Raw genomic sequence first — 13,953 nt, 5'->3', positions numbered from 1 at the left:
GACATAAAACATACTTCAGCTACATCCATGTAAAATGAAAGCAGCAGTCAGACCAGTGCAGAACAAGTGCGAGGAGTCCTAACCAAACTCCAGAAGTTACGTTTGACTTGCAGTTGTAAAATGAATAAATCTTTTTTTTACCTGATTACAGTACATGCGGAAAACTTTAATATAGCTGCTCAAGGCAATTGATGAATTCTTGAATTATACTCTGAATCATGAGATAAGAAAAAAGTGTTTTGAAATAAAAATTGGATTGTGAACTGTCTGCTTAGTTGTAGGTAGAAGGTTGATGCTGCTTTTAGTTTCATTTTGATAGTCAACAACACCATGTAAGAATACACAATGTCTTGCAACCATTTGGCTACTCTAGCTTTTTGGAGCAGCATTGTAGGCATTCCAGCAGAAGAGGTGTGAAAGTTCATCTGCCTGCATAATTCTTTTATGAACTCACTTCAGTGACACATTCCTCCTGCAGGATGACATTTCAGTTGAGGACACACATCTCTGACATGCAACAAAAATACTTAAATTGAGGAAAATCTTACTATGGGTTCTTAAGCTATAAGCAAGGTCTGTGGGAGGTGTGAGGCCCTATCTCTTTTTGGTTTCTCTTTGTAGCCCACTAAAGTAACTCGTATCAAAAACACCTCATTAGCTGAGATGGTAACATGGAAATTCAGATTACAGTCATAAAAACATACCATTTACAGGAAGTTAAACAGGTGCTATCCTTTTAAAACATGTCATCTGCTGCTAATGGAGCCTGATTCATGTTATACTATGCAGTGTTGGTCAGAGTAGGTGGAGTCGAATTTAATTACAATTTTTTTTTTTTAAAGAAGCAAAGCTGGAGGTAGAGTTAAATTTTGCTAAGTGGTGCTTTAAAAGTTGATTATAAAAGTCAGTGATACTACTGCAGAATTAGGTACCACTCAAAATGAAGCAAGGTTTCATGATCTGGCCTAATAAGGGAAGGTACATTTGGCTGCCCTGGAGCTGCTTAGCTGGAAGACTGTTGCTCTGAGTCATAGTCTCTCTTTGTTTCCTGTGTTGCTCAAGATTAAACTACACCCAGTCCAGCATATATGTCTTGACACATCGGCATGGCTACAAATTCTGCATATGGGCTGGGAGGAGGGAGTAGCAGAGGAAGCAGATGAAGATTTCCACCTGTTCCCTCTAAGCTTCTGACCTACTCTCCGCAGAGCCTGCTTGCTTGTGTTGGTACCAATGATATAGGGGTAGCTGGCAGAGGAGAGGAAAAAGATCCTTCATTAACTTCCATTTCTGCAGCACAGTACTAGCTGGCCTGTGGCTTGACCCTGGGTAACTAACTGTGGAAACTTTGCTTTGAAACTCCGGCAGAAAGTAATTAAGGTTTTAATACTAGCAATAAGAATGACACGACATCGCCCCGCTTCTCAAAAACAGATGTGCAACAAACAGCAAATGTGCTGTGGAATACAAGGTGTTCAAATAGACACACACTGCAGTTGCAGTAGCCATTTTAAAAAATGAAAATACCCCAAAGATTTTCAAATAAAGCTGCCTGTATTCATTTTGAGTCAATGGCAAACATTTAATTTATTCAAGAAGTAAATAATCCCTAAGTTAGTGAAAGACACTGTTTTCAACTCATTTAAAAGTAGCAAGAGGGATATGAAAAGCCTGTCCACAGAACCACAGTAAAAGCTTAGGCTATTTTCTGATTGCACTATCTTGTCCAGCTAGTGATATTTTAAATGCCAGTAGTGGCCTGTTCTCTATATTTAAACTATCACAGCAGCGAGGCATTGTGTTTCCTATAAGTACCGCATTTTGACTCTTTACACATGGCCAAATCATACCGTAGCACGAGGAAGGGGCAGCAGATTCCAACCCAAAGCATTCTATGATTCTATGGTGACATTGCCCCCGAGAGCATGCTAAGACAGAACTGTGGCACTCTCTGCTGTCCAGCTCCTCCTCCGGTGGGAGGTACAAGCCCTTTATCTGGGATGTGTTACTTCCAACTTCGTGTTAGCTCAGCTGTGCTTGCAGACAAGTTGGGGAAGGAACGGAGTCCAAGCGAAACTCCACCCAGAAGGCAGGAAGGCAACACAGCACGGTTTGCAGAGGCAAGTCATCCCCCTGCACTGGCAGCAATGTAAGCCAGCCTAGGGAAGCCCCAGTCTCAGTATCGGTATTCTCAGCGAGGACATCACGTGGCACTTTTTTCGAAATAATAATACAAAAAGCTTCTGGTGGCTGGCATATAGCTGCTGAAGAGGATGAAAGTTAATCAAGGTATGCTTATGAGAAGATTTTAATTTGCTAGGTTTTCAGTCTCCCTCCTTAGATGTGCATGTATTGATCTTTTTAAATATGAAGGTAACCAAATAAAAGACGCTACTGCATCATGAACTTAAATAAGATGTACACAAACATGAGAGTAAAATGGGCTTAGACTAAAGGACTAGTTATAGGCAGTAACTTCTGTGCTTTTGGTCCTCTTGTGTCCAAGTAATGAAATGCAGGTGTCTTAGGAAACTAAAATCTAAATCATTAGCTGTAAACATTTAATATGGGATCAATCTTTGGTTTTGTTACAAAACCTAGCATTGATCAGTAACAGCTTTTCTGACCGAAACAAATCCAGCCCTCTTGGGGCCACTTGGGTGTAGGACGCCTTTAGAAGAAGCTAATCTGAGCTCAGTAGTGCTGGCTGTAGAATGCAGGTTGAAGCCACAAGTTAACCATACAAAGTATGATTTCCTGGAACCTTAATGTAAATATTAAGACTCAAAATCCAAATTTCTCAGATATATAATATTGTCGTTAATGAAATATGAAGACAAGCATTTTAGCAATAGATGCAATGATCCTATTGGCACTTTCACCTTGTATTTATGTGGGTAGGAGTATCTCATAATGGTACACAGGAGAGCCAAATGAACTAGTCTGTTTAAACTATTTTTCTCTTGAAGCAAAGCTTTTGCTTAAAAGACAAATGGATGACACTAAGATACGTTAGCCTTGCTGCACAAAGAAAGGGCCTTTTATACTGGATAATTCGGATTTCCTAGCTCTACACAAACAATGCATTCATAGTATTGTATAGGGTATCAGTCTACACTCCCGTGAACCACTGTGTGAATGTGAACGGTCTGTCCAGTTTTTGTAATACTAGATACAAATGTAATCATATGCTAGCCAATGTAATCCAAAGCAAGAGTTATTTTAAGAGAGGCAAGAAGCTGGTTACAAAGCAGTGGAATGTACCAATTCTCAGTCAAATACCTTTCCAGAATTTATAAATAGGCAACTTTAAAAAATAAAGAGGGTAAAAACTGGAGGATAGTTCAGTTGTTGCCTACCAGGATTTTCACTGCCGTCTTCAGAAGCTGGGAATCTGCACGAAAGGAAGGAAGAGATCCAGCCTTCAGTATCCATATGCCCCTGCACTAGCAAACTGTAGGGCAAACAGAAGTAGAGGGTCACAGGTTAAATTTCAGATTATAAGAAGAAAAGTGCATTTGCCACGCTTATTTCAGAAAAGAATGCCAAAGGGCATCGATCTGTAAAGACATGCTTCACGTTTCAGAGTTAAACACGGGATATGGAGTTCATCTCTGGTCCTTTACATTTGACATCTATACAAGGACTGCGCAGTATTCTGTGCCATGTTCCACAACAAATACAGAAAGCACTGTTAGAATTTGCACTAATTGATAACATTGTTGGAAGTGGTGGTCAAAAGGCTGGAGACTGAACAGACAAAAATAAGTATCTTCTAATGAGACGTGGTACCTTTTCTAGTAATGAAGTGAGCAAGGCAAGAAAAATGTAATGAACTCTGAAGTGTTACTACTTCTATTGTATCTACTCAGTGGCTGGAGGATCTGTCTGCAGGGCCATTCAGCTGCCTTCACAAACACAAAATTGATTTTAAAAAATGGGGGTTGTCTTAGTTTTAAAACAGTAAAAGAAACAAACTGAATTTAGCCACAAAGGGGTGTGGAACTTTGCCTGGCTTTACTGTATCTCTGCAGCACCTGACAACGAACAGATGAGATTTGCAAAATCGCCTACATGGATTAGTTGAAGCCCTGTTTTATTGCTTTTCATCATTTGGTGAACTTTGAGTTCCCATCCATTTCTGTCTTGTCAGGAAAGCTCAGCTCCTTCCATTTGCAGAAATGAGCAATGTCTGGAATAATTCTCTCGTGCGTTTCCCACAGCGGTTGGCAGGCAGATGACGTATGTTTTCTGCAGCCCATATAGATCTGTGGCAAACAATAGGTGGACTCAGTAAGTCTCTCTTGCCTCTCCAAGTGCACAGCTCAGAGTGTAAAATCTGTTAGTAAGAGCTGTAACATTTAAGCCAGTGCAAGTTTTTCTATTTTATTTAAATAAAATTGAGATTAAACCAAGAAAAACCTAAAGCAGTGTTGCCCAGCAGCCAAAAATATGGAGATTTTTCACTTCCAAAGGTTTAATGATAACACATACCCCTAGCTAAGCATTTCAGTAGGTGTTGGTGACTACTTGGTCCCCAGGACCTTCCCTCAGTGTCATCATTTCTGATGAGCTCTTGTCTCATCTCCATTCCCGCTCTCCTCAACTGCTTTTTCCAGCTACCATGAAACCTCTTTCTTTCTCTTGGCCTATTATCTCTTAGGAAAGAGTGAGATAGAGCAGATTTGCACATGAAGATTTCTCTTAACACTTTAGAGAGCTTGGTCAAAAAAAGTTGGGAGCCCAACTCTAATTTATCTCTCCAATTAAAGGTGATCTTCATCCTCAGCCATTAAATTCAAATGTTCATCAAAATTTCTGCATGCCTGCATACCAGATATAAAGCCAACTCTTAAGACAGAATGTGCCTGGAAGCATGAGGACAAAGATGAAGGTAACTGTAATTCAATCCAAATTGGGCTTCTCTCCACCCAAAATACTGAAATCATATGATTTACTTTAAAACTTTGGAATTTTGTACTTTTGAAACATGTAAGCATCTGCAATAGGTGCTGAAAGTGCACAGAAGCACTATCAATGCTTAAATGGCCTTATTTAAGTATTTTATTCAGTTTTGAAGATTGTACAAAGAAAAAAAAAATGTTAGCAGTGCATCCTGACAAAGAATAAATCTTCTACATCAGAGATATTTTATCATTCTCAACAGTAGTTACTTCAATATGCTACTCTGTGGGAAAAAAAAAATAATCAGGACTGAAATTTAACTATGGATATATTAGATTACATTGAATAAAGGATATAAGGTAGAAAGGGTTGTATAACAATATCATAAACAAATATTGCTGCCTAGAAACAGCAGGCATAGACACATTAAAATATTTAAGGTACCTTAAATATTAACTACCTAGCAACAAGTCCCTGATGACTTCAAGGAAAATATGCACTACTGGGGAAGGCAGAAATCATAGCAATCATCATTATTATGCGGGGTTTTTTTCAGTAACAATTAGACACATCACTCTTGTTACATAATTACAATGTTACAATTACATGCATAGGGAATCCCTGCCTTGAATAGTTTATGCTTGACTACACTAAGAAACAATATATGGCTACAAAATGACAGGATACGTATTTGATAGAGCTGAGAAACTGGCTGTTTGCATCACTGAGTTCTAGTTCCTCCTCTGCCTCTGATTTACGGTGTGACCATACCAACTCACCTATGTCCACACATTCCTATTTTGGTGCTGGCAACTATAACGTAGTTGTGCCACAGCACAGGCAAACGTAATCTGAAGCACGTTACATGACGTCATTTGACAAAAGAACCAGGATAAACTGTGAGTCTTACTTCCCTTGACGTTGCTCATGACACTTAATGCTCCTGTATGTTACTCTCATGGTGACCTACGGTGCACTTGCATGAGGAGCTCCCCGGGGTTACAGCTCGGCACTGCTAAGTCTCCCTGCACCACCATTACGCATTCCAAGCGTATGAGCCCAAAGGCAGAATTTCCTCCTGCAGTATTTGTAAAACAGCTGAAAGGACTGTGATGGAAAATGGTTTCCAGTAATAGTTAAACAAACTTTCTAATCCTGCATGTGTTCATTACAGCAGTGAATAAACATGTTGGCAGGATGCTTACATGCTGTGGTGGCAGGCTCTAGTAGATGCCTACATTCCTACTATTTTTTTTAAAGCTTATAAAAGGTGTCAGGTTAACGCAGGTTTGCAGGGTGTTGGAGGCCTTGGGTTCCTGCAGTTCAAGTTATAACAAACAACATTGACATATCCAGCATTTTGAAGGCTGGGATACTTTCAGATTTGGCTTCCAAACTGGGTTTTGGAGAACCCCACTTGCACATGACACTCTCAAGCTTCACATAAAAACCAATAACTGTTTCCAGTCTGGGATCTACATGAAGACAGTAATCCCCTAGCAGAGGGATTAGAGTTTGGTTTACAGTTTATAAACCAGGAAGCAAGCCATTGGCTCATTTCTGCACCTCTTTATTCCGTAACAACTCTAATCCTCACTCCAAAGCTTAACTCTACCAACAATCTTAATCCATCAATCTCTACCTGCCTCAAAAGAAATACAAGCATGCAGACTCGGGCAGAACAAGCCTTGAATTTTTCGAGCAGCACTTCCAGACTGAACACTAGCAGCAGTTCTTAATTTCCTGCTGGCTTGAAACTGAGCACAACCTAGCTGAGGGAAAGGATAGTAAATTAAAGTGGAAAAACACTGAGCAAAGGTGTAGTTTCAAATACCTTATTCTCAGTGACACCTACTTTTGAGATTATTTAACAGGTTTGCGTTTATACGGTAGCCTTGGCTTTTCAATAGGAGGGAATGAATGAGCCCGTTACAAAATCAGGCCCTATATAACTGTTCATCAAGAAAAGATTTACAGCTTTTACTCATTCACTCAAATTTGTGCTTTTGTTGAATGAGGAACGTGGAATTTAGTCACATCTTTATTATTTGTGAATGCATATTGAGCTTTCTTCTGACAAACCAGTACTTTATTTCTTTACCATTTCCTGGGTTTGTCAGTTCTTGAAAAACGCACTAGTGCGTAACTTCCAGAGGTGTTTTCAGACGCCTGGCTCAGCTGGGGCAGCAGCTGAGAGGTACAAACTGCCCCTTTTGTGCTTGTGGTTCGTTAGCTTCAGGACACGCTGCTTGGGAAGACTCAGTGACACCCGTTTAGCAGAGGATCTGTATGTAAGTGGCACGCAGAGGAGGGCGATGGAAGAAGACCTCATGACGTTTGTTCTGGTTGCTTAGAGAGTGCTTAGAGAGTTCCTTATGATCACCAGACCAAGCAAGTTACTCTAGATTGTCTTAATTCCATTAAAATAAAACATGTGTTCTCAGATTTTTACAGGGAGACTTAAACGTTTATTTTTATAATTGATTCAGATTTTCTACCATCCAAGCTCCTTCATCTAGAGGGTGAAATTCTCCCAGTGTCACATGGTGATATCTTTGCTTTTTGTCCACAAGTTTTCCATTAGGAACTCTGCATGACTCCCAGTAGTTGTTGACAGAACCTGATCCATCAGCGTAATCCACTCCTGATGCAGCCTTTCCTGTAAACTCCTCTCGCACAGGGGCAGGAAAGTCGGGGAGCTTTTTGCGCTTATGATTTTCCCTGTTGTCCTCGGCAGATTTTCTGTCTCAAGGATTGCATCGCTGAAGCTTCCTTTGCTGCCAGAAGTTGGAACAGAGTCTGAGTACATTTATGTAAATGACGGAGGAAGAAAAGACCGATTTTTATATTAGTTCATACAGAGGTTTCAGGTGTGATTCAAGCAGGTCACGTGCAGAAGGCATGTCTTGGCAAAACCAAGCTCTGAGAATCTTCCAAATTTAAAATCTAAAAAAAACCCTAAAGTCACTTGGGCTTGAGCCAAAACATGTTTCTAACTAAGTTTATTTGCTGTGTGGTGCTCTGATAATGGCAAAATCCCACGGGTGGAAGAAACTAATGATGCCAGTAAATGGTAATGTAGCACTCAGCACAGAGCCAACAGCTACGTAAGAAAGCGGGCCATTACCACGTTGTTGTTATTAAACCCAGCATGTACCGCGTAGCCTCACACCAGGACAAAATGATCTCGCTCGGGGCCACCTCATGCCGTTGCATTACTGCGGGTGGAAAGCACGGCCCATTTGTTCATTCCGGCCCACTGCGGCCGCTCTACGCCCTGCTTCGCTCCACCGTATGGCGTCACCAGCATCGTGACGTCACAGCCGGGAGCGAAGGCTCCCCCGGCACCAGCAGAGGGCAGCGGAGCCCCGGCCGGAGCCCGGGGGCGCGGCGGCTCCTTCTGAAGCAGCCGCTGTGAAATACACTGAATTGGCACTGGGGAACGGCGAGCGCAGAGAAGGTGACACGGCCGACTTGGGCCACCGCAGCTCACAGCTCGCGCTGCAGAAAGCCACCAGCACTGCCAGGTTTGACTGGTTTGGGGTTTTTTGTTTGTTTGTCTTTTTTTAACAATACCTACTGTCAATATAGAAAAAAATTATATGAAAGAAACGAATCTCCTGAATTGCCTTGATTTTATTCACGTCCGCTACGGCACTGAGGAATGCAGGTTCTTGTTCTAACTTGGCAATTTTCGATGAATATATGAATATGATATAAAAAAATCCCACCTGAGACGAGGACAAGGAACAGGGCCGGTCACTGAGGTAGGCACTGGTGTGCCAGAGCAGGTAGTGCTTGCATCAGCCTTCCGGCACGTAAGCAGCATTTTCAGCTCAGTACAGGTGGTGCTCTTATGAGCGTAGGCTAGCGAGAGATGGCTGAAACACTCCAAACCTCAAACCTACAAAATAGGAGCGGGAGTTAAGTAGTTCCAGTCCTTTGTATCAGAGTGATTTTTCCTTATAAGGCACTGGGGAGCTGTCCCGTGAGGCTTCTGAGCACTAGCAAAATAGGAAATTTCAGCTCTGCTTTTTAATAAAGTGCTGCTTCGAGTGGAAGGCTGCACTAACGATCTTCAGAGGTCCCTTCCGACCAACATTGGTACATCTACACTTTGATTTCTGAAAGACTGATTTTAAAAGAGCAAGACATTAACCCCACAATCAGTTATTCAGTAAACCTTTCTGTTGTTGAGGGTGCTGTTTCTCAAAGCCAGGCCAGGCCAGAATTCATATACGCCACTTTTTCCCTGAGGTAGAGTGATTGCATATCCTATTTTAAAGTGACTTACGTCAGCAATAAAAGCTGCCAAGAAGTCACAACCATCTGACTCTTAAGGGTTGCTCCCAACTTTTTGATATGGTAGCTGATGCAGCCTTCTCTTGAATAAATTGGACTGTAAGAAGAGGACATGAAAAGCATAGAGCAAAAATTGCTCTTTGCATAATGGAGTACTGTCCACGTAAATTCATCCTACTATCACAATGTTTGGGGATTATTTTTCACTAAATTCCATCTCAGGGAACTTTGCATGCTCTTACGTGTACTCATCTAGTACATATTTTAATTATATGATTCCAAAGTGCTTTCCAGTCATAAAACAATCCATGGGAATAGGTCATAGGCCTATTATTCGATTTCCAAGTGGCATGGTAAGTTATTTGCAGTATTGGTAGTATAACCCAGCAGTGTTGATTTCCAGTCCTTCCTGAATGCTTTTCCCATAGGCACTATATGGCTGTGGCAGGACATAATTTTTTACTTTACCTTCCATGAGCTGAATCCAAATACATTGAACAAAACTGAAGGATTCGTGGCTACTTAAAATGACGTACTCCAACTGAGAATCAAATCTGTGACCACAGTTGGTTTTGTTAGCGTTAAATTGCATTTGCCTGTGGATGCTGTGTTTGATTAAGATTAGGGTAGTAGCATCTATTTTTAAGATTGTTGTCAAATTTAAATAGAGTCTGTATTTATCTTTTTCACTACAATTAACATTGAGGCTTGAGGCAAATCAAATCATCCAAACAGAACAATTGCATGCATAATGCACTAGCTGGTCTCAGAAACCTTGTTTCAAACCCTTTTAGTTGCGCAGGAAAGTTATTTGGGGACATGCTCATGTTTGTTTTCTCTTTTTGGGGGGTTCAGGGGTTTTTTTGGCACATTCAGAGCTACTGCTTCTGTAAAGAAGTAAGCATGGCTGAGTGGGGAAAAATGGAATGCCAGCCTTTTTTCTCTTTTTTTTTTCTGTTCTCTGGGTGAACCTTTTTCTTTACGTTGCTTATTCATTGCTTTTTTGGAAAACATTGAAAAAATCTCCCTCAAGTTTTAAAGTACGTTTGGACAACAGATGCCTAGAAAGAAAGCATCACTAAGCAGCACAGAAAGAAAAAAAACTCTTGTGAAGGAGGCATTTTTTCTTAATTAAAACAATAAATGGGGAGGCTATGGCTCAAACTTTCTGCCACAGTATCTACAGCCTTAAGGAAGTGCTAGAATCTATTGGCCTGAAATTTTAAAATCCTACCGTTTCTCAGGTGGCTCTGGATACTTAAGTTCAATTTGCACATTATTTATAATCAGGCAGGTTTAAATTAAATAACCTCACAAGACCTGAACATAGGACATGACACTAAGGCCATCATTCTGAAGGTCAGAACGCAACCAGAAGAAACGCAGCAAGCAAAGAGGGTCAGGTAGGACGAACGTTGCAATTTCTGGTTAGCTAGCAAGTATTTGCAGTTTTGTGTTGCTACACCTCAACAGGAGCTTCTGCTACTACTTGATAGACGTATGCACAGGAGAAGAAAGACAGAATGGGATGGGTGAAAAGAAGGTGAAGGAATGTGGAGATGGGCAAAGAGACTGAGATTCAAAAAAATAAGGTTGCAACAGATCACCATAGGTTGTGAATAGGAAGAGATCACATTACCTCATTGCTGTCTTGCCCAACCTGTTCTTAAAAAACGCTAGGGTGGATAGTGCCCAGCTAATTTCAGTGAGCAGTCTATTCCCATGCTTATTTATCCAAATTCTTTGTTTCTAACTCATCCTTCCTGCAATTATGCTCACTACTTCTTGCCTTATCTGGGATAAGACCTAGGACTGTTTAGCTTCAAAAAGAAAAGGCTCAGGGGGGATCTTATCAATGTGTATAAATGCCTCATGGGAAGAAGAAAAGAAGATGGGGCCAGACTCTTCTCAGTAGTATCCCAGTGACAGGACAAGAGGAAATGGGCAGAAAGTGAAATACAGGAAATTCCACTTAAAGATAAGAAAAAACTTTTTCATTGTGAGGGTGGTCAAACACTGGCACAAGTTGCCCAGAGCAGCTGTGGAGTCGCCATCTTGGGAGATACTCAAAACCCCACTGGACATGGTCCTGGGCAACCTGCTCTAGCTGACCCTGCTGCGAGCAGAGGGGTTGGACCACAGGTACCTTTCAACCTCAACTGTTCTATGATTCAGTGACAGTGAACAAAGAAACCAGGTATTCTTGTCCTCTTTCCAGCATTTTTTGTGTCTTTCAAGACTGTTTTCCTGTTTCCCATGAGAAACTAGTCTAGAGAATCCCAATTCTTCAAATCATAGATCACAGCTTCTAAAATATAGAATATCCCTGATTTCCTGTGGCTCATTTTCAGTTGATAATTCTTGAAGTGGTTGTATCAAACTGAATATAGTATTCCCACTGAGGTCTTACTCAGAGTAAAAGGATTACTGCACAGGTCTTATGTACAATACACCTGTGTATTCATTTTAGTGTAACTGGACTTTAGTTTACTATTTTGTTACTGGTTGGCTGATCAATTTATGATCTAGGATTACCCCAGAACTCCCAATTAACCAGCTGTTCCTGAGCTTGTATTTATACAGATGATCATTCCTCCCAGAAATTTTTCTCTTGCAGGTCATTTCATTCATTTCAGATAATTTATTCAACTTGCCACAATAATCTCATAATGGAATCCTGATACCCAGTGGGCTTTCAGGCCCTCCTAGCTCGATAATTTACTAAGTACACTTGTTATTCCATTATTTGGGCCTTCAGTAAAGATACAGGACAGTACTAAACTCGTGAGTTAACCATTAGTAACCACTCTACAAGAGAAACTTCCCAACTATTAGGGACTGTGGAGGTGTCCTAACTGGACCGTATTTCCTTAGATAGTTATAGGAAAATCACAAGAGACAGGATCAAAGGTCATATTAAGTGCCAATATACCCTATCACCCAGGACTGCTAGACTGTTATAAGAAAAAGGGTATTGATTCAATCTTAAATTTATTACGTTAACTGTTTCTTAACACTTTGTTGTCTTGCAGGTACTTGAAAGTACATCCTTTGATTATGTTTTTCTATTCTTTTTTCATTTCAGGGTTTGCATTATAGATCAGGGTCTGACTGATCTAAAATTCCCTGAGTCTTCCTTCTTTTCCTTTTTTAAGGCTCAGGATAGTGGCACAGATTCATCAATATATATAAAGCTATAACCTCCCACGGATTTCGCAGACGTTGGGAAACAATAGCAAATTAGAAGCCCAAATACTTCTCCTGCTTTCTGGGGCCTTGCTCATCCTCTGTTAATTTTCAAAGATCAGTATGTACTTCTCCAAGGTTATCATGTCTCCAGCTGGTCCTACTGGATCAATGACATAGCATAGACTCCTGCAACAGCAACACATGCTTGTAATTTTTCCCTTCAATAATTACTCAGAGATAGATCTGTTTCCTCCTACATTCTGTATGGTGTAATGGTGTATATGGCAGGCCTATGGTGCCTTAATAAATGAAATGGTGCCTTGCAATTCTGTGTGCCTTTTCCTCCAAAAAGGTAATTGACTATTTATAAGTAGTTTCTAGGACATTTTAAAATTTTGTTCAGGAATGGCTTTGACCTTTTCTCAGAAACATCTTCTGGTAAAGCTGAGTCATCTGTGTAGCTACATATCAGTCATAGTGTTATAGCTCTCTGATTTATCACACGTAGTCAGAGATATAGGGTATAAAGCTATTGTAGATATGCAGTACATATATTGCTCAAATATATATATATAGAGAAAGTAACATAATTAAAATGTGAAACAAAGTGAAAAGCATGTTAGTAATTGCCAAGTGTTACATGTGGCTCTGATTTTCACCTCTGATTTCCCTAGGTTTTACAATGACCTACATGTGATTGCACAAGAAATGCAAAGCCAGCAATAAATACTTTTAGCCTGCATATAGCAAAGATCATCCATGCTAGCTATTCAAGTATAGAACATAAAATCTCACAGGACGATAAAGTTCTTTTAATCTTCTGGTTTAGCCCTTTGAGAGTCATAAAAATTCTAATTACCGGTACAGTACTTAACTGCACATCAAGAGTTTGAGGACTGCAAATTCTATACATGACTTTTTTATCCACAAGCCGCAGATGAAGGAAAAGCTGATAGTGTTTTTTGACCTAAATTATTGCCTAGCAGCTAGAGATTCTGCTCTCGGGCAAAAAAGATTCAGTGTCACTCTTAGAACTTCATACATCCCTACTCTTCTCTTAAATACTGATGTGTTTATCTGCAGTATAAATGCAGCTTTACGTAGAGGTTGAGGTTCTGTAAACATGAATTCTCTTAGAGAGCGGTGGATATGTACGTCAATAAGGTTTTATCATGGCTCTATATGTCTGCTAGGATAACTTAACTAGCAGTGTTAATAATCACCTCTTCAGCCAGCATATCTGTGCTGGCAAATCTGGCTGAGATACAGCAAGGCTTACAGAAGACCACTCTTACTGTTCCAGCTCATGTAATTTGGGAAGGTGATGTAACGGTGTCTGGAAAAGCTCCTTCGGATGGCACCCTCTGTGTCTCATCACAGGGCTTGGCTGCTCTAAGTATGGATGAGCACATGAATTGGATTCCCTACAGCTGAAACAAAACCAGAAGATGCGCTCCAGGACTGCATCTGAAGTGCTCCAGTTGCTGAGGGGTCTGTAGGACAAAACTAGATCTAATCTTAAATAAAGCTCCTGGAATGTGCATAGTGCAGAAGCTG

This window comes from Pelecanus crispus, chromosome 10 (genome assembly GCF_030463565.1).
Source record: "Pelecanus crispus isolate bPelCri1 chromosome 10, bPelCri1.pri, whole genome shotgun sequence".
NCBI classification, from domain to species: Eukaryota; Metazoa; Chordata; class Aves; order Pelecaniformes; family Pelecanidae; genus Pelecanus; species Pelecanus crispus.
Note: the sequence above shows the minus strand (reverse complement) of the source record.